This window comes from Neoarius graeffei, chromosome 17, assembly GCF_027579695.1.
Source record: "Neoarius graeffei isolate fNeoGra1 chromosome 17, fNeoGra1.pri, whole genome shotgun sequence".
Lineage (NCBI taxonomy): Eukaryota > Metazoa > Chordata > Actinopteri > Siluriformes > Ariidae > Neoarius > Neoarius graeffei.
In genome coordinates, this window is record NC_083585.1 from 550,680 (window position 1) to 569,630 (window position 18,951).

At 42.9% G+C, this 18,951-nt stretch overlaps 1 non-coding gene across 1 annotated transcript; it reads left to right on the plus strand.

The window, feature by feature from the left end:
- Positions 1 to 18,212: 18,212 nt before the first annotated feature.
- Positions 18,213 to 18,286, plus strand: trnai-aau (transfer RNA isoleucine (anticodon AAU)). The gene has a single exon. It is a non-coding gene; the product is annotated as a tRNA-Ile (tRNA).
- The last annotated feature ends 665 nt before the right edge of the window (positions 18,287 to 18,951 follow it).

Sequence of the window (18,951 nt, forward strand, 5' to 3'; positions counted from 1 at the left end):
AGTTATAAATTGGTTAAAATCATACTTAAAAGATAGAAGCTTCTTTGTTACCATGGGAAATTGTACCTCAACATCAATGTCCTTGACCTGTGGTGTCCCCCAGGAGTCAATTCTTGGACCATTACTATTCAACCTTTATATGCTCCCACTTGGGCAAATTATCAAGAACAACTCAATTTTGTATCACTGCTATGCAGATGACACTCAAATTTATTTTGCTCTATCACTTAATGATTATACCCCCCCTTGAATGTCTCTACCAGTGTATCGACCAAATCAATAACTGGATGTCACAAAATTTTCTTCAGCTAAACACAGATAAAACAGAAGTAATTCTATTTGGGAAAAAAGATGAAAGACTCAGGATTACCACTATTCTTGACACAAAGGGGATTAAAACAAAAGAACAAAGGGGATAGAACCGATTGCAACAACTATCGTGGGATTTCGCTTCTCAACATAGTTGGGAAGGTCTTCGCTCATGTGGTTCTTGTCACACTACAGGTACTAGCCGACCGTGTGGACCCAGAGGCACAGTGTGGGTTCAGAGCGGGGTGCCCCACTATTGACATGGTATTCTCAGTGAGACAGTTACAGGAAAAGTGTCGGGAGCAGCGGAAACCCCTCTACCTTGCTTTTGTCGACCTCACAAAGGCTTTCGCTCTCATAAGCCGAAGCGGACTGTTCAGGCTACTTGAGAAGATAGGTTGCCCACCAAAGCTGCTCAGCATAATCAAGTCCTTCCACAGCAACATGAAAAGCACTGCCAGCTTTGAGGGTAGTACCTCCAAGCCTTTCCCGATTCTCAGTGGAGTTAAACAGGGCTGTGTACTTGCCCCAATGCTGTTCGGGATCTTTTTCTCACTGCTCTTGATATATGCCTTCCAGTCCTCCAACGATGGGGTCTACATCCACACCCGCCATGATGGCAAACTTTACAACCTGGCCCACTTATGCGCCAAAACAAAGATAACACGCATGCTCCTTAGGGAGCTACTATTTGCCGACGACACAGTCCTTGCGAGTCATACACCTGATGGACTCCAACGCCCGATAGACAGGTTCTCAAAGCCTGTAAAGAGTTTGCCTTAACAATCAGCATAAAGAAGACTGAGGTGATGGCCCAAGATGTTCCAAGCCCTCCGGTAATATCGATCAATGGCTCTTTGCTTGCTGTGACTGATCAATTCGCATACCTGGGATCCACTGTCACAAACAACTTGTATCTGGATGCTGAAATAAACACAAGAATTGGCAAAGCAGCCTCCATTATGAGCAAACTCAACAAAAGAGTTTGGGGAAACAAAAACCTGACAATAAACACCAAGCTAAAGGTGTACCAGGCCTGTATGCTAAGTACTCTCCTCTATGGCAGTGAAACATGGACAACATATGCCAAACAAGAGGCAAAGCTCAATGCCTTTCACATGCAGTGTCTTCACAGGATCCTAGGAATTAAATGGCAGGACAAGGTAACAAAAACTAATGGTCTCGAGAGGTCCAGTTCCAGGACCTTATTTGCAATGATCAGTGAACGCTGCCTGAGATGGCTTGGACATGTTCGCCGTATGGGGAAAGGACATGTTCCGAAAGATCTCCTATCAAGTTTCAAATCAAATCAAATCAAGTTTATTTGTACAGCGCTTTTAACAATAAACATTGTCGCAAAGCAGCTTTACAGAATTTGAATGACTTAAAACATGAGCTAATTTTATCCCTAATCTATCCCCAATGAGCAAGCCTGTGGCGATGGTGGCAAGGAAAAACTCCCTCAGACGACATGAGGAAGAAACCTCGAGAGGAACCAGACTCAAAAGGGAACCCATCCTCATTTGGGCAACAACAGACAGCCTGACTATAATATTAACAGTTTTAACAGGTATAACCCTCCACTGTCCTCATGGGGCCGTCCTTCACAGGAGTGGGGCGATAAAACTCCGACCAGACACAGGGCACCAGGATGGATCAAGCAGGTCCGAGGGGCAGAAGAGGCCAGCATCTCAATCCCAGGATCAACATGTAACTCAGAGGGACAGATGGGGGGGAAGAGAGAGAGAGAAAGAAAACACGTTGTTAGGTATGCCCTAAAAATGACAAGTATTAAATCTGTGTGGTAGGCTCGCAGAGACGAGAGTCTTTACATCAGGCATAACACACAATGGCATGTTAATATGGTAAAAAATATATCATGACCTGCTCTGGCTGGATGCTTGATTGGGTGATGGGAGCACACTCCTCAGCAATGATGAGATGCAGATGGGACCCTTAGGCCTGGCCAAGACAATTCAGTTACATTTCACTGGGTCTAGGACATGCGACAGAATGTCTGACGGCCGATTCCCTGCAGGCTACGATAGCCAGTCGAGGTCCCCACCGTCTCCACCAAAAGATTTCCTGTTGACTCCATGTAACTCAGAGGGACAGATTTGGGGTGGGGGGAGAGAAAGAAAACACAGGTGGTTAGGTATGCCCAATGTCACCTGAATAAGTAGGAACAGTATACATATTGCACCGAGTACAAGCAGGGACTCCGGCAACTAACTATGACAGCATAACTAAAAGGAGAGAGCCAGAAGGTAACACAGGCATGAGGGAGCCCTGGGACATAAAGCAGCCAGCCACTACACCGTCAACAAACTCGAGTGAGCAAGCGAGTGGGGACTGACAGCATCCATACATCCCAGTTTACCAAAACACTCTATGTCTGACGACCCTCCAGATCTACTCCTTTACCTCATAAACACCATTAACAAAAGGCTTGACTAAACAGATATGTTTTCAGCCTAGACTTAAATGCTGAGACTGTGCCTGATTCCCGAACATTACTTGGAAGGCTGTTCCATAACAGTGGGGCTTTGTAAGAAAAGGCTCTGCCCCCTGATGTAGCCTTCACTATACCAGCAGATAGCCTGCACCTTTTGATCTAAGTAGGCGTGGCGGGTCATAGAGGAGCAGAAGTTCACTCAGGTACTGTGGTGCGAGACCATTTAGTGCTTTAAAGGTCAATAGTAGTATTTTATAATCAATACGAAATTTGATTGGGAGCCAATGCAGTGTGGATAAGACAGGCGTGATGTGGTCATATTTTCTAGTTCTAGTAAGGACTCTTGCTGCGGCATTTTGAACTAACTGGAGCTTGTTTATGCACTTATTGGAACATCCAGACAGTAAGGCATTACAATAATCCAACCTGGAGGTAACGAAAGCATGGACTAGTTTTTATGCATCATGCAATGACATTAAATTTCTTATCTTTGCAATATTTCTGAGATGAAAGAAAGCTATCCGGGTGATGTTATCAATGTGAGTTTCGAATGAAAGACTGGGGTCAATAATCACTCCGAGGTCTTTTACTGCTGCACGTGAAGAAACAGAAAGGCCATCCAGAGTTACTGTGTAATCAGAAAACTTACTTCTAGCTGTATGTGGTCCTAGCACAAGTACTTCAGTCTTGTCAGAGTTAAGCAGAAGGAAATTTATAAGCATCCAGTGTCTAATGTCCTTAACACATTCCTCAATTTTATTAAGCTGGTGTCTCTCATCAGGTTTTGCAGAGACATACAACTGTGTGTCATCAGCATAACAGTGGAAACTAATACAATGTTTACGAATAATATCACCCAGAGGTAACATATATAGAGAAAAAAGCAGTGGACCCAAGACAGAACCTTGTGGAACACCAAACTTTACCTCGGTACGTCTAGAAATATCACCATTTATATCAACATACTGATAACGATCAGTTAGATAAGACCTGAGCCAGGAGAGGGCCATTCCCTTAACTCCCACAACATTTTCTAGTCTATCCAGAAGAATGGAATGATCAATGGTATCAAATGCTGCACTAAGGTCAAGCAACACAAGTAGCGAGACACAGCCCTGATCAGACGCCAACAGTAGGTCGTTTACTACTTTAACCAGTGCTGTCTCTGTGCTATGATGAGGTCTAAATCCTAACTGATACATTTCATGGATGTTATTCCTATGTAAATATGAGCATAACTGCTGTGCCACAGCTTTTTCAAGGATCTTGGAGATAAAGGGGAGGTTTGATATTGGCCGATAATTGGACAGCTGACAGGGATCAAGGTCAGGTTTTTTAATCAGGGGTTTGATAACTGCTAGTTTAAAGGATTTGGGTACATAGCCAATCATAAGAGAAGAATTTATTATTTTTAGAAGCGGTTCAATTACTCCAGGCATTATCTGTTTGAATAGATGTGTCGGTAAGGGATCTAGTACGCAAGTTGAGGCTTTTGATGTAGAGATTAATGAAAGTAATTCAGTTTCTTTTAGGGGAGTAAAACATTCTAACTGATGATCTGATACAGTTATATTGTTAACTACAAGGTCACTTTCATTGTCTAACCTTAAATTAGTAGTTTGAATTTTTTGTCGGATATTCTCAATTTTGTCATTAAAAAAATTCATGAAGTCGTTGCTACTACATACTGCAGGTGTGCATGTGTTGATAGTGGACTTATTCCTGGTTAATTTTGCTACAGTATTAAATAGGAATCTAGGATTATTTTTGTTATCTTCTATTAGGGAGGAGAAATATGTTGATCTCACAGCACTAAGAGCTTTTCTATACTTCAGGAAGCTCTCCTTCCAAGCTAATTTGAACACTACTAATTTTGTTTGACGCCATTTACGTTCCAATTTTCGAGTGGTCTGTTTTAATGTGCGAGTGTCATCATTATACCAGGGTGCTAATTTTTTGTCTCTGACCATTTTCCTTTTTAGAGGAGCTACATTATCTAAAGTATGGCAGAATGTTGACTCTAAGCATTCAGTTGCCTGATCAAGTTCTGCAGGGGCTGACAGTGACCCAATCAAAGTTGACAGCTCCGGGAGATCATTTATAAAGCTCTGTGCAGTAGTTGACGTGAAAGTACGTTTAATACAGTAGCATGGTGAGGTGCATATATTATTACTCAGACATATTTTGAATGAGATGAGACAATGATCTGAGATAACTTCAGACTGTGGAAGTATGACTATATTGTCTACGTTTAATCTGAATGTTAGTATTAGATCAAGGGTGTGACCACCATTATGGGTCGGTCCTATGACATTCTGCTTAATCCCGACTGAATCTAAGATGGACACAAACGCTGTTTTTAAAGGGTCTTCTGGGTTATCGAAGTGAATATTAAAATCTCTGACAACTAAAGCTTTGTCTAAGGAAATAACCAAATCTGAGATAAAATCTGCAAATTCAGAAAGAAACTCAGAATATGGCCCCGGGGGACTGTAAATAATAAGCAATGGAATTAACTGGGTAGACTTATTTTTCGAGGCTACATACATTATATGAGTATGAAGAACTTCAAATGTATTAAATTTATAACCAGGTTTGTGTGTTACACCTAGATAATCGTTATAAATAACTGCGACGCCTCCTCCTCTGCCAGTTAGACGAGGCTGGTGTATATAACTGTATCCAGGAGGACTTGCTTCATTTAATGCTATATATTCATTTGGCTTAATCCATGTTTCTGTTAAACACAGTACATTAAACTCCTGATCAGTAATGAGGTCATTAACCATTAGCGCTTTAGATGTAAGAGATCTAATATTTAATAGCCCCACCTTTAGATCAAAGGTGCTGGCAGCAGCTGTACAGTCAGTATGATCTAATTTTATATTGATTAGGTTACTGGAACAAACTCTCTGAAAATTTCTACCTTTTTGTTGAGTTCGGGGAACAGACACAGTCTCGATGTAGTGGGCCCTGAGTGACGACTCTGTGCAGCTAGCAGACAGTCGGTTTAGCTTGTTTGTCTGCTCCCTGGCCTTGGCTCTGGATTGTCAGAAATTAACTAGGCCTGTTCTGAGACTATGACCTATGCTGCAGGAAATGAGAGCAGCACCTTCCCGAGTGGGATGGATACCGTCCCGCCCTAACAGGCCAGCAGTGCCCTCAAAATTAGCCCAATTATCTATAAAGCCCACACTGTTTTCAGAGCACCACCTGGACAGCCAGCAGTTCAGCGACCATAACCTGCTGTAAGCTACATCGCCACGCCGCATTGGGATGGGGCCAGAGCATACTACAGCATCGGACATCGCCTTCGCTAATTTAAACACCTCTACAAAGTTACTCTTAGTAACCTCAGACTGACGAAGGCATATATCATTAGCTCCTGCATGGATAACTATCTTTGAGAACCTGTGCTTGCCTAGGACCCTAAGATTACCTGCTATGTCTGGCGCCCTGGCTCCCGGTATACACCTGACTAAAGCTGCTGGTGCCCCTAAAGGCTGAGCTAATTTCACGTGCCGTATGATAGAGTCCCCTATAACCAGAGCTCTTTCAGGTTTCTCAGTGGGTGCATCACTAAGGAGAGCAAACCTGTTCGACACGTGACGCGGAGAGGAGTGGTGCTCCCGTGGGCGAGCCTCAGCGGTAGCTTTGGCTCTACGCTTATTCCGCCGAGCCGTCACCCATTCGCCCCGCTGTAAGGGCTCTAATGCCGGAGTTGGGGGATTGCTAACTCCACCTAGGGCGTCCAGACTTTCCCTAACAGAAACTACACTGTTCTCACGCTCACTAACCTGCTCTAAAGCCTGGACACGCGCTTCTAGCACTGTAATCTTCTCCGTCAGAGAGCTAACTAATCTGCACTTATCACAAGTAAAGCTAATAGAGCTATCGCTAGTGACGGAGGAAGAATGACTAAACATCCTGCACTCAGCACACTGAACAGGCTGAAGGTGTGCCATGATGAAAAGATTCACGTACCTTAAATGAAGATCTGTTGATATTAAAGCAGATCAGATGGCCTCCGCTTGTGGACTTTACACAGGAGGAGAGAAAAAGAAAGCTTCCGGTCTCGCCGTTCTTCCGAAAAAAGAAAGAGAAAAAACTGGGAAAAAAAACGGAAAAAGGAAAGCAAAAGTGAAAAGTACAAAAATGAAAGCGACAGTATAATAAAAATGAAGAGGATACTGGAAATTTATTTATAGAAAAAAAGTTAAAAAAGGATTAGTAATTAACGCCGGCACTCGCGGGAAAAAGGACTCGGCGCGAACAACTCAGGAAACAGGAAGCGTGTAAACCAGGCTCCTATATGGCCAGCTTGAATGCGGTTCACGTCCAACTGGTCGCCCGCACCTGAGGTACAGAGATGTGTGCAAGAGAGATGTTAATTCGGCTAACATTGATGTAAACTCATGGGAGGAAACAGCGATTGACCGGTCAGCATGGAGACAAATTGTCAAAGCAGGGGTGAAGGAAGCTGAAGCTACCAGATCCCAACTCAGAGACCAGCGGCAACAGAAGGCACCTTCTGCCAACACCACCACATTCAGTTGTGCAGGATGTGGCAGAGACTGCCACTCTAGAATTGGCTTGTTCAGCCACCAAAGAAGATGCCAACCATGACCGAAACCCATCGTCTCTTTACGACGGACGGAGGCCAATGATATATATATATATATATATATATATATATATATATATATATATATATATATATATATCAAGCTATGTTGATTCAGAGTGCCACAGGGTCATTTTCTCACACACCAATCTGCATATTCCTAAAGGAATGTACTGTCTTGTACAGTGCCTTGCAAAAGTATTCATACCCCTTGAACTTTTTCACATTTTTCCACCTTACAACCACAAACTTAAAAGTTTTTTATTGAGATTTTATGTGAGAGACCAACACAGAGTAGCACATAATTGTGAAGTGAAACAAAAATGATAAATGGTCTTCAAAATTTTAAACAAATAAAAATCTGAAAAATGTGATGTGCATTAGTATTCAGCCCCCCTGCGTCAATACTTTGTAGAGCCACCTTTTGCTGCAATTACAGTTGCAAGTCTTTTGTGGTATGTCTCTACCAGCTTTGCACATCTAGACACTGAAATTTTTGCCTATTCTTCTTTGCAAAATAGCTCAAGCTCAGCCAGATTGGATGGAGAGCATTTGTGAACAGCAATTTTCAAGTCTTGCCACAGATGCTCAATGGGATTTAGGTCTGGACTTTGACTGGGCCATTCTAACACGTGAATATTCTTTGATCTAAACCATTCCATTGTAGCTCTGGCTGTATGTTTAGGGTCATTGTCTTGCTGGAAGGTGAATCTCCTTCCTAGTCTCAAGTCTTTTGCAGCCTCCAACAGGTTTTCTTCCAGGATTGCCCTGTATTTAGCTCCATCCATCTTCCCATCAACTCTGACCAGCTTCCCTGTCCCTGCTGAAGAAAACCATCCCCATAGCATGATGCTGCCACCACCATGTTTCACAGTGGGGATGGTGGGTGCAGGGTGATGAGCAGTGTTAGTTTTCCACCACACACACAGCGCTTTGCATTTAGGCCAACAAATTCAACTTTGGTCTCATCTGACCAAAGCACCTTCTTCCACATGTTTGCTGTGTCCCCTACATGGCTTCTTATGCCTGTCTTTCAACAATGGCTTTCTTCTTGCCACTCTTCCAAAAAGGCCAGATTTGTGGAGTGTATGACTTATAGTTGTCCTGTGCACAGATTCTCCCACCTGAGCTGTGGATTTCTGCAGCTCCTCCAGAGTGATCATGGGCCTCTTGGCTGCTTCTCTGACCCTTGCTCGCTCTGTCAGTTTAGGTGGATGGCCATGTCTTGGTAGGTTTGCAGTTGTGCCATACTTTTTCCATTTTTGAATGATGGATTGAACAGTGCTTCTTGAGATGTTCAGAGCTTGGGATATTTTTTTTATAACCTAACCCTGCTTTAAACTTCTCCAGAACTTTATCCCTGACCTGTCTGGTGAGTTCTTTGGTCTTCATGATGCTGTTTGTTCTTCAGTGTTCTCTAACAAACCACTGAGGCCTTCACAGAACAAGTGTATTTATGCTGAGAGTAAATTACACACAAAGTCAAAAAGTCCCATATACGTTTTTCATACGTATGTTGGGGAATGCCTGTTAGAGAGCACACTCTGTCTAGGCCATCAGCATGGTGGCCAGTTCCTTTCCACCTTTAACTTCCCCAGCATTTCCACCAGGTCCCCATTCACTGCTGGGTGGATAGGAGGCAAGCCCCAGATCACCATCTGAGGCAAAGCTCGAACCAGGGACCCTTCGCTTGGCAGTCAAGCACTCTAACCACTTGGCCACCTTGCCTTGTAAATTACACACAGTAGGACTCTATTAACTAATTAGATGACTTCTGAAGGCAGTTGATTGCACTGGATTGTATTTAGAGGTATCAGAGTATAGGGGGCTGAATACTAATGCACACCAGATTTTTCGGATTTTTATTTGTTTAAAATTTTGAAGACCATTTATCATTTTTATTTCACTTCACAATTATGTGCTACTCTGTGTTGGTCTATCACATAAAATCTCAATAAAAAACTTTTAAGTTCGTGGTTGTAAGGTGGAAAAATGTGAAAAAGTTCAAGGGGTATGAATACTTTTGCAAGGCACTGTAAATGCTCAAATGTCAAACAAATGCTCAAAATGAGCAAAATGTTCAGCAAATCACATCACAAATGAAAGACAGGACATGTATGACCATTACCTTAACAGAATCTGAACGTGGTCGTTGGTTGGACTCTTGAATTTTTGGTGTTGCATTTATGTCAATTCATCGCTCAAAGCACTATATCAATACAATTAAACAAAAGTGAATTTTTGAAAGAGTTGTTCACTTGTTGCCCAATCTGGGTTTTCCTTGTCGAATAAGGAAGCTGGTTCACCTTTAAGAAATTCGAACACTTTCATGAAGAAGCTAACCTGAATGCTAACAGAAATAAAATGAGATTCTTATGCAAACTCTTCCATACTGATTTACAACTTTCTTTTATTTTAATTGTTTTTAATCCAAGTTCTTACCTGAAATAAAATGCTCGCTGCAAACGTGGGTATTCACAAACTTTTCTGGAGTTTTCAGGCTTAGATCCTCTTGTCGCATTCTTTCTAACCACTCATTTCTTCATTGTTCTTGAAGCATTTGCTTCTCTTTCACATTTTTCTTGATAGCAGGCATATGATAAACCTTTTTATCTATTTCTCGATTTGAACGATTTGAACAACCAAAAAAAATGAAAAAATGAACCATATTGAAGACAGACCAGGCCTTGCTTGCACAAAAGACTGTGTTTGTTTGTCACCCAGGTGAACTTATCACGTGATGCATCAGGTTGTGCACAAAGGGTCTATAGGAAATCATAATAAGACATGCTTTGTTTGGATAATAATAAAGGAGAGGGAAAAACAATTCTGGTACAATGAAAGTAATGTCTTGCACAATTTGGTCAGATCATGAGAGTATTTGGCACAGGCCAGTATAGACCCTTTTCAGTTACGTGACCTTCGTAAACGCGACTGCCATTTTGGACATGTAGTGGACTTCGGCTCGAATCAGTTTGAATGTGAGGAAGGCGACAAACGAAAAACATAAAAGAAAAAGGAGCGAGATGCAGAAAACACCTTCACTATCCAGCGACGTAGGGCCTTTACAGGGTGAGCAGAGGGAGAGGTATTTGCAAAAATTGAGGTTAGCAGGCTTAGAGAAAGACGTTTACCTGCTTCCACCAGGATTGTTCACTGACATATGGAAGTACACGAAGCCCTCGTCTTTACCTGACTTCGGCCCACATGATCTGTATATCTATGTCGTTAAAAACCCATCGCCATACACACACGCCAACGTCCGAGGTTCCGGATCGCGCTCCGGCTTGCTCCAGGAGTGCTCCATCCGAGGTTCCGGAGCGCGCTCCGGCTTGCTCGAGGAGTGCTCTGGCCGAGGTTCCGGAGCGCACTCCGGCTTGCTCCCCCTCAAATTAAGCAGTGCGCGCTGGCTTGCTCCCCCTCAAATTAAGCAGCGCGCTCTGGCTTGCTCCCCCTCAAATTAAGCAGCGCACTCTGGCTTGCTCCCCCTCAAATTAAGCAGCGTGCTCTGGCTTGCTCCCCCTCAAATTAAGCAGCGCGCTTCGGCTTGCTCCCGGAGTGCTCCGGCCGAGGTTCCGGAGCGCGCTCCGGCTTGCTCCCCCTCAAATTAAGCAGCGCGCTCCGGCTTGCTCCCCCTCAAATTAAGCAGCGCGCTCTGGCTTGCTCCCCCTCAAATTAAGCAGCGCGCTCTGGCTTGCTCCCCTCAAATTAAGCAGCACGCTCTGGCTTGCTCCCCCTCAAATTAAGCAGCGCACTTCGGCTTGCTCCCGGAGTGCTCCGGCCGAGGTTCCGGAGCGCGCTCCGGCTTGCTCCCCCTCAAATTAAGCAGCGCGCTCCGGCTTGCTCCCCCTCAAATTAAGCAGCGCGCTCTGGCTTGCTCCCCCTCAAATTAAGCAGCGCGCTCCGGCTTGCTCCCCCTCAAATTAAGCAGCGCGCTCTGGCTTGCTCCCCCTCAAATTAAGCAGCGCTATCCGGCTTGCTCCGGAGCAAGCCGGAGCGCGCTGCTTAATTTGAGGGGGAGCAAGCCGGAGCGCGCTCCGGAACCTCGGCCGGAGCACTCCGGGAGCAAGCCGGAGCACACTGCTTAATTTGAGGGGGAGCAAGCCGGAGCGCGCTCCGGAACCTCGGCCGGAGCACTCCGGGAGCAAGCCAAAGTGCGCTGCTTAATTTGAGGGGGAGCAAGCCGGAGCGCGCTCCGGAACCTCGGCCGGAGCACTCCGGGAGCAAGCCGGAGCACACTGCTTAATTTGAGGGGGAGCAAGCCGGAGCGCGCTCCGGAACCTCGGCCGGAGCACTCCGGGAGCAAGCCAAAGTGCGCTGCTTAATTTGAGGGGGAGCAAGCCGGAGCGCGCTCTGGAACCTCGGCCGGAGCACTCCGGGAGCAAGCCGAAGTGCGCTGCTTAATTTGAGGGGGAGCAAGCCGGAGCACGCTCCGGAACCTCGGCCGGAGCACTCCGGGAGCAAGCCGGAGCGCGCTGCTTAATTTGAGGGGGAGCAAGCCAGAGCGCACTCCGGAACCTCGGACGTTGGCTCCGGCAGCTATTTACACTGGATCCAGTGTAAATAGCTGCCGGATCATAATTACAGTAAACTAGTAAATACAGTAAAGGAAAAACTTGAGACTGAAAGGTTTTAACAGTCATCCAAATGACTGAACGTAAACATTGCTACAGTAACATATCAGCTACTATGTTGTTGACATTAGCTAGTCAACAATAGCTACTACAGAAGAACAAAGAGGTTACAATGGGTTATTTTAACCTATTTGGTTACACACTCGCTGCCACAGAATGTTAACAGCAATGTAATGCCTTTTCTGGCTAATTTTATTCGTCTTACCTCCAACAAAGTGTTCACTACACAAGCGTTGGTATGCTGAGGGCTGCCAATCTGTTAATGGCCGCTATCCATCTTCTCTGCGGGATCCGATAAAATGATAAACCTTGCCTTGTTTGTTGATGGTTACTACATCCAGGTGCACAACAATATAGTGGCATGATGGAAGTCTTGCTGAAAGTAAACACTTTCTTTGCTGCCGTTCCTCAATGTTGGCTGTGGTAAACTACTGGTAGTGTCCAAAATGGCGGACGCGTTTGTCATGACGTCACGTGAAAAGGGTCCATAGCTGTATATCCAATATAGCTGTAAACACTTACAGATTGAACACGTTTAATTTAATAGTGTCCAACGATAATTTATCATTAAAGATTAGCTATGATTAACAATGAATAAACAAGGGTTAGGCTAATGACTAATTAAGGACAACAAGGAGCCAATAAAAAAACAACAAGTCGTTGATTTGGTAAGTTTAACCCAGCATTGCACTCAATATAACCAAAATATTGGGTTGAAATAAGAATCCAACCATTACGTCAATTTAAATTAATGGCCTTGTTAAAGTAACCCAACCTGCCAGGTGAAATGCATAACTCTTTTCACTGAGTTAAAATGACCCAGCGTTGTTAAAATGTCACTTACTTCTTTAAGTTACCAGCAGCAGCACAGAAAGGAATGCAATAACAAATATCAGACCTTACTTTATCAGCTCTCTCAAATGCAAAATTTAATACAGAATCTATAAAGTTCTAAATTAGCTGCATTTTCACCAACACTAACCTCATTCTTACACTCCAAGTTTCATTTACAGGGAACTCTTATTCATTTCACCAGTTGGGCAAAATAAACCAACATGCAAAACATCAAACCCATCTATCAAAATAAAGCCAGCGCTCTAATGAACACACTCAGCACTGTCTACTCCCAGGCCTTTTCTCTTCTATAAACACAATGCTCACAATAAATGGTGTGTTAAAGCCTATTGTTTTTCAAATCTGTGTTACAGTAAATGTATATACATGTACACTCTGTTTTGACCAAAATACCATAGGTAAACCAAAACTGTACCTCTACACTTACAGCTGAGCATTGCAAAAGATGTTTAGCATTTGCTTTTCTCACCAAACCTAGGAGAAATTAAATAGTGCTGATGTTCAGAATTATTGAGGTACGGTAATATGTACAAATGAAGGAGTAAGATTATGTATATGATAAAGTGCATGAGTATTGCACATAGAGGAATATTGTACTAGTATGTTATTGCACTAGTGTTGATATAATAATATACAGCACAGAATATACAGAACCGGTCAAATGCCATGGGCTGTATTGCACAGTAGTATAGCAGCAGTGAGTGAGTGGAGGTGTGCTGTTCAGACCTGTGGATTAGTTGGCAGAGGCAGTGAGTGCTGTGAGTTCAGTAGTGTGATAGCTATGGGGTAAAAACTATTCCTCAGCCGGGTTGTGCGGGCGTACAGAGTTCTGTAGCACTTTCCAGGGGGTAAAGAGTCCGTGTCCAGGATGGGTTGGGTCCTTGATAATGTTTTTGGCTCTGCGAGTGCACCGGGAGTGATGGATTTCTTCCAGTGATGGAAGTGGAGTGCCTGTGATCCACTGAGCTGTTTTTATGATGCGCTGCAGGGTCTTCTTATCTTCCAAGATGCAGCCTGAGTGGTGCAGTGCGTGATCAGTGACTCTATTGTGCACCTGTAGAAGTTCATCAGCAGCTGTTGAGGCAGTTTTGCTTTCCTCAGAGTCCTCAGGAAATGGAGCCTCTGAAGACCTTTTTTAGCCAGTGCTGAAGTGTTTGGGGTCCATGATGGGAGTCAGGAGCCATACAGAACAACACACTGTGCTGTCTAAAAGACCCATTATTATTTAATTTAGTAATCAATCTTCAGCATTTCTCTGAGCAGGGACAAACTGTCAGTAAAGACACAATATAAAATCTCCTGCACCGAACATCAGTTGACACCACCAGCTAACAACTTGAAGGCAGGGTTCAACTTGCACTGAAAAGAACCTCAGTGCATTTCAGGTCCAATGCATTAATCCCTGACTGATTGCCAAAATGGAGCAAAGTCAAGGCTGAAAGGGTCATTCCTTGTCTTGGTTTTTTTATTTTTTATTTTTTCGGAACTGTCCATGATCTATACAAGGTGGCGACCTTTGTCCTCGTTAGTATTGTGGCCAGTATCTCTACCTGTCAGGCAGAAGACCAGGGTTTGATTCCCTGATGGGGAGGGTATATTAGCTGTGAGTGTAAGAAGACAAAAGGGTTTTCTGCCTTCATGGATGGTTTCAAAGCAACTTGCGCTGCCCTCTATTATATTTTCTCTTCTCCCGACACACCTCATTCTATTCTTCTGCTAATTACCAGCAGTTCTGGGGGAAGTGCATGCGTTTGATGAGGAAACAATATCAAATCTACTGCACCGAACATATTCTGGGACCACATTTGTGAATCAGGGATTTCCACAAATCAGACAGCATTCTCATTTTCAAAGTTCTGTAACGTAAATGAAATAGATGACACCCTTGGTGAAATTAATTGGCAAACACTATAAAAGAGTCAGTTGACACCACCAGCTTACACCATGAAGGCAGGCTTCAACTTGCACTGAAAAGAACCCCAGTGCATTTCAGGTCCAATGCATTAATCCCTGAGTGGTTGCCAAAATGGAGCAAAGTCAAGGCTGAAAGTGTCATCCCTTGTCTTGGGGCTTTTTTATTACTATTATTTTTATTCGTGGTGAATAAGAGAAGAGAAGATACAAAGAAGAAGAGCATCTGTCTTTGATTTTGTCACAAATGATACCCTAAAAATGTCTACGACTAGATGGGCTAGTGTGTCCTCCCTTGCTGTCTCCTGTAGTCCACTATCATCTCCTTAGTTTTACTGACGTTGAGAGAGAGGTTGTTGTCCTGGCACCAGCTGGCCTTCACTTCCTCTCTGCATGCTATCTCATCGTTGTCTGTAAGAAGGCCCAAGATGGTTGTGCCATCAGCAAACTTGTTGATGATGTTGGTGCTGTATTTAGCAGTACAGTCATGGGCGAACAAGGAGTACATGAGGGGACTGAGCACACAGCCCAGTGGCGCACCTGTGTTCAGGATCAGTGAGGAGGAAGTGTGGCTACCGATTATCACCACCTGTCCGATTATCTGCCTGTCAGAAAGTCAAAGATCCATCTGCAAATGGTCATCTGCTGATGAAATCATGAAATATTTCGTCATGATTGCATTTTCTCTGCTTATACCAAGGCAGTTTGTACTTATTAAGTGCAACTTTGCACCTGTTTGCATCCTTCTTCAAAGGTAAAATTGATAAAATACGGCAGAATATTGCTCATAATATATCTCAGTTGCAAATAACTGAAAAACTGCAATCACCAGTGACACAGACAGATAATTTCAACACAATGTCAGAATTTTGTTTGATTGATTATGAGACTCTTGAAAAAACTGTACAAAATCTCAGTTCCTCAACATCTGAATTGGACATTCTGCCCACCAACTTTTTTAAGTCTGTTCTTCACCTTATAATTACAGATGCGCTTCAGATCATAAATACATCCCTAGAGACTGGCATTTTTCCTGCATCCCTGAAAAAAGCTGTTGTAAAGCCCCTACTTAAAAAGAATAATCTAGATGCTTCAGTATTGAACAACTACAGGCCAATATCAAATCTACCATTCATCTGGAAAATCCTTGAAAAAATTGTCTTCAATTAATTAACTGCCTTCTTGATATCAAACAGCTGTTTTGATAACTTTCAGTCAGGATTTCATGCCAATCATAGCACTGAAACAGCGCTGATTAAAGTTATAAATGACATACGTCTGATGCAGGCAAAACATCGGTCCTGGTGTTACTGGACCTCAGTGCAACTTTTGATACTGTTGATCACAACATACTGCTATATTGACTTGAACACTGGGTTGGGTTGACTGGTAAAGTTATTAATTGGTTAAAATCATACTTAAAAGATAGAAGCTTCTTTGTTACCATGGGAAATTGTACCTCAACATCAATGTCCTTGACCTGTGGTGTCCCCCAGGGGTCCATCCTTGGACCATTACTATTCAACCTTTATATGCTCCCACTTGGACAAATTATCAAGAACAACTTAATTTTGTATCACTGCTATGCAGATGACACTCAAATTTATTTTGCTCTATCACTTAATGATTATGCCCCCCTTGAATGTCTCTACCAGTGTATCGATCAAATCAACAACTGGATGTCACAACATTTTCTCCAGCTGAACACAGATAAAACAGAAATAATTCTATTTGGGAAAAAAGATGAAAGACTCAGGATTACCACTGTTCTTGACACAAAGGGGATTAAAATAAAAGATATGGTTAAAAATCTTGGTGTTTTCATTGACAGCGAGCTAAACTTTGACAGTCACATGAAAGCAATCACTAAATCATCATTTTATCACCTAAAAAACATTTCCAAACTAAGAGGACTTATATCAAAAAATAATCTGGAAAAACTTATACATGCCTTCATCTCTAGTAGGGTTGATTACTGTAATGGCCTTTTCACAGGCCTGCCAAAAAAGACCATCAAACGACTTCAGCTGGTTCAAAATGCAGCGGCTAGGGTTCTCACACGAACAAAAAGAACAGAGCACATTAATCCAATTCTAAGGTCCCTTCACTGGCTTCCAGTAAGCTACAGAATTGACTTTAAAGCATTGCTGCTGGTGTACAAATCTCTAAATGGTACAGGGCCCAATTCCCTCTCTGATATGTTGCAGCGGCCTAACCCAATCAGATCTACCAGATCGCAGCAGCAAAAATTACTGGTAAAACCTGTTGTTAAAGTGTGGTGAAGCAGCTTTTAGCTACTATGCAGTACAGCTATGGAACCAACTCCCAGAGGACATTAAAAATGCTCCTGCTGTTGGCAGCTTCAAATCTAGATTAAAGACCAAGCTGTTTTCAGATGCTTTCTGCTAATTGATAAATATCATCATCTTTACATATTTTAAACTTTACTTAACTTTCACAGTCTTTGCATGTCTTAAACTTTACTTAAATTTTATTCCATTTTATTCTGCTGTTTTTACTGAACTTTCTCTCTTCTTCCTCCTTTATTTTATGCAATTTTATTTTCTATTGTTTACTGTTTTGCTTTTACCTCTGTAAAGCACATTGAACTGCCACTGTGTATGAAATGCGCTATATAAATAAACTTGCCTTGCCTTGCCTAAATCCTTTCAAGATCTTGCAACCTGACTTGATTTTGGTTGCTGGTCACAGCCCATGGTCAGACTGTGAGCAGAAGCTTTTTTTGAAGAAGCTCATTTGGGTGATAACAGATAGTGTGATTATAATTTTTTTACATCGAGTCTGTTTTGTTGATATTATAAACTGTTCATTGATGGAAACTTGAGTGCAAAACTGTTCATGACAACTGCAGTCCGAAAATTAGCCAGTCAACTGTAGTCCTCAGCCATAAAGCATCCCTGTACCAGCCATTTCCATCCTTTATTGGATGTGTTGTTTTCAGGACAGGAAGAAGCCTTTCCCTCGGTGATCTTCAAGGCTCCAGTCTTTTAAAACTACCTAATTTCCTGACATGGGATCCTTGGCCTGCTTCTCCTTCTTTTGACGCATGTTTCAGGAAGCAGATGTTGCTTTATTGTTCAGTGTGAGCAATTGGGTCGAGGTTGGTGAGAAGTGGTTCTTCAGAGCACATGGTGGCTTTTGGACCACCATGTTGAAGAAGGGAAGTAGGTGTGCATCCTTCTTTCATATTGTTAAAGCTATCCATGCTGACTTTGCTCAGTAGATAGAATACGTTTTTCAGACTGGATGTTGGGATTTTCATCCCCCTGTGTAAATATGTGAGTGGGTCGAACTGAGGGCTTCAAAACAATAATCAAGAGAAAAGACATCTGGTCAAGGGAAAGTCACTGCCTCGTCACTATTTAGTGAAGCACCTCAGCAGCCATGACATTTTTTTTTCTTTGGCCAGTTAGCTCAGTTGGTTAGAGTGTGGTGCTAATAACACCAAGGTCACAGGTTCAATCCCTGTACTGGCCAGTTCTCTCCTTTACAGGTCCTGTTGTTGTCAGGACAGGGGAAGCCTTTTTCTGTTGAGGGAAATGTTCTGCAAAACAAGAGCTTCTTTGGTTGTTTTGCAAAATGTCAATCGATTCCTTGTATCTGGATGTGCCATTGAAATACAGTAACTCAACTGATTGCAGGACGCAGGAAATTCAAATACACCCATGAGATTGCCTCAAAGAGAAGCACTAATGAATCTCGTAAAAATCAGTGCTCCTTTTTCAATTCATCTAATTGTGCTTCATTTTGAAAGTAACTTTAATTTCATAAACTCTAAAAGGTATCTTTAGTTGCTTGAATCACTCAAAACCACTCCAAAACATAGCAATTACTGAAGGATCCAGGAAGGTAGTAGCCATTGTTAGGGTATGATAGACAGATAGATGGTCTTTTTCTTCGTATTTTCTCTTCTCTTATTCACCACTAAATAATACAGTCATTAGCTGACTGCTTTTCCAGAAAGTCCATAGTGAGAATTCACCAGTTGACCACTATTTCATTCTGAGGGGACTGACTCAGGTGTTTTTCATTTAAAGTGCACATGATCTGATCAGAACTTGAGCTCGTTCACAGCCCAACCCATACAATCCAATGTGGCAACAGAGGGTACAATGGATGGTCCATCATGCCATGTGAGCAGA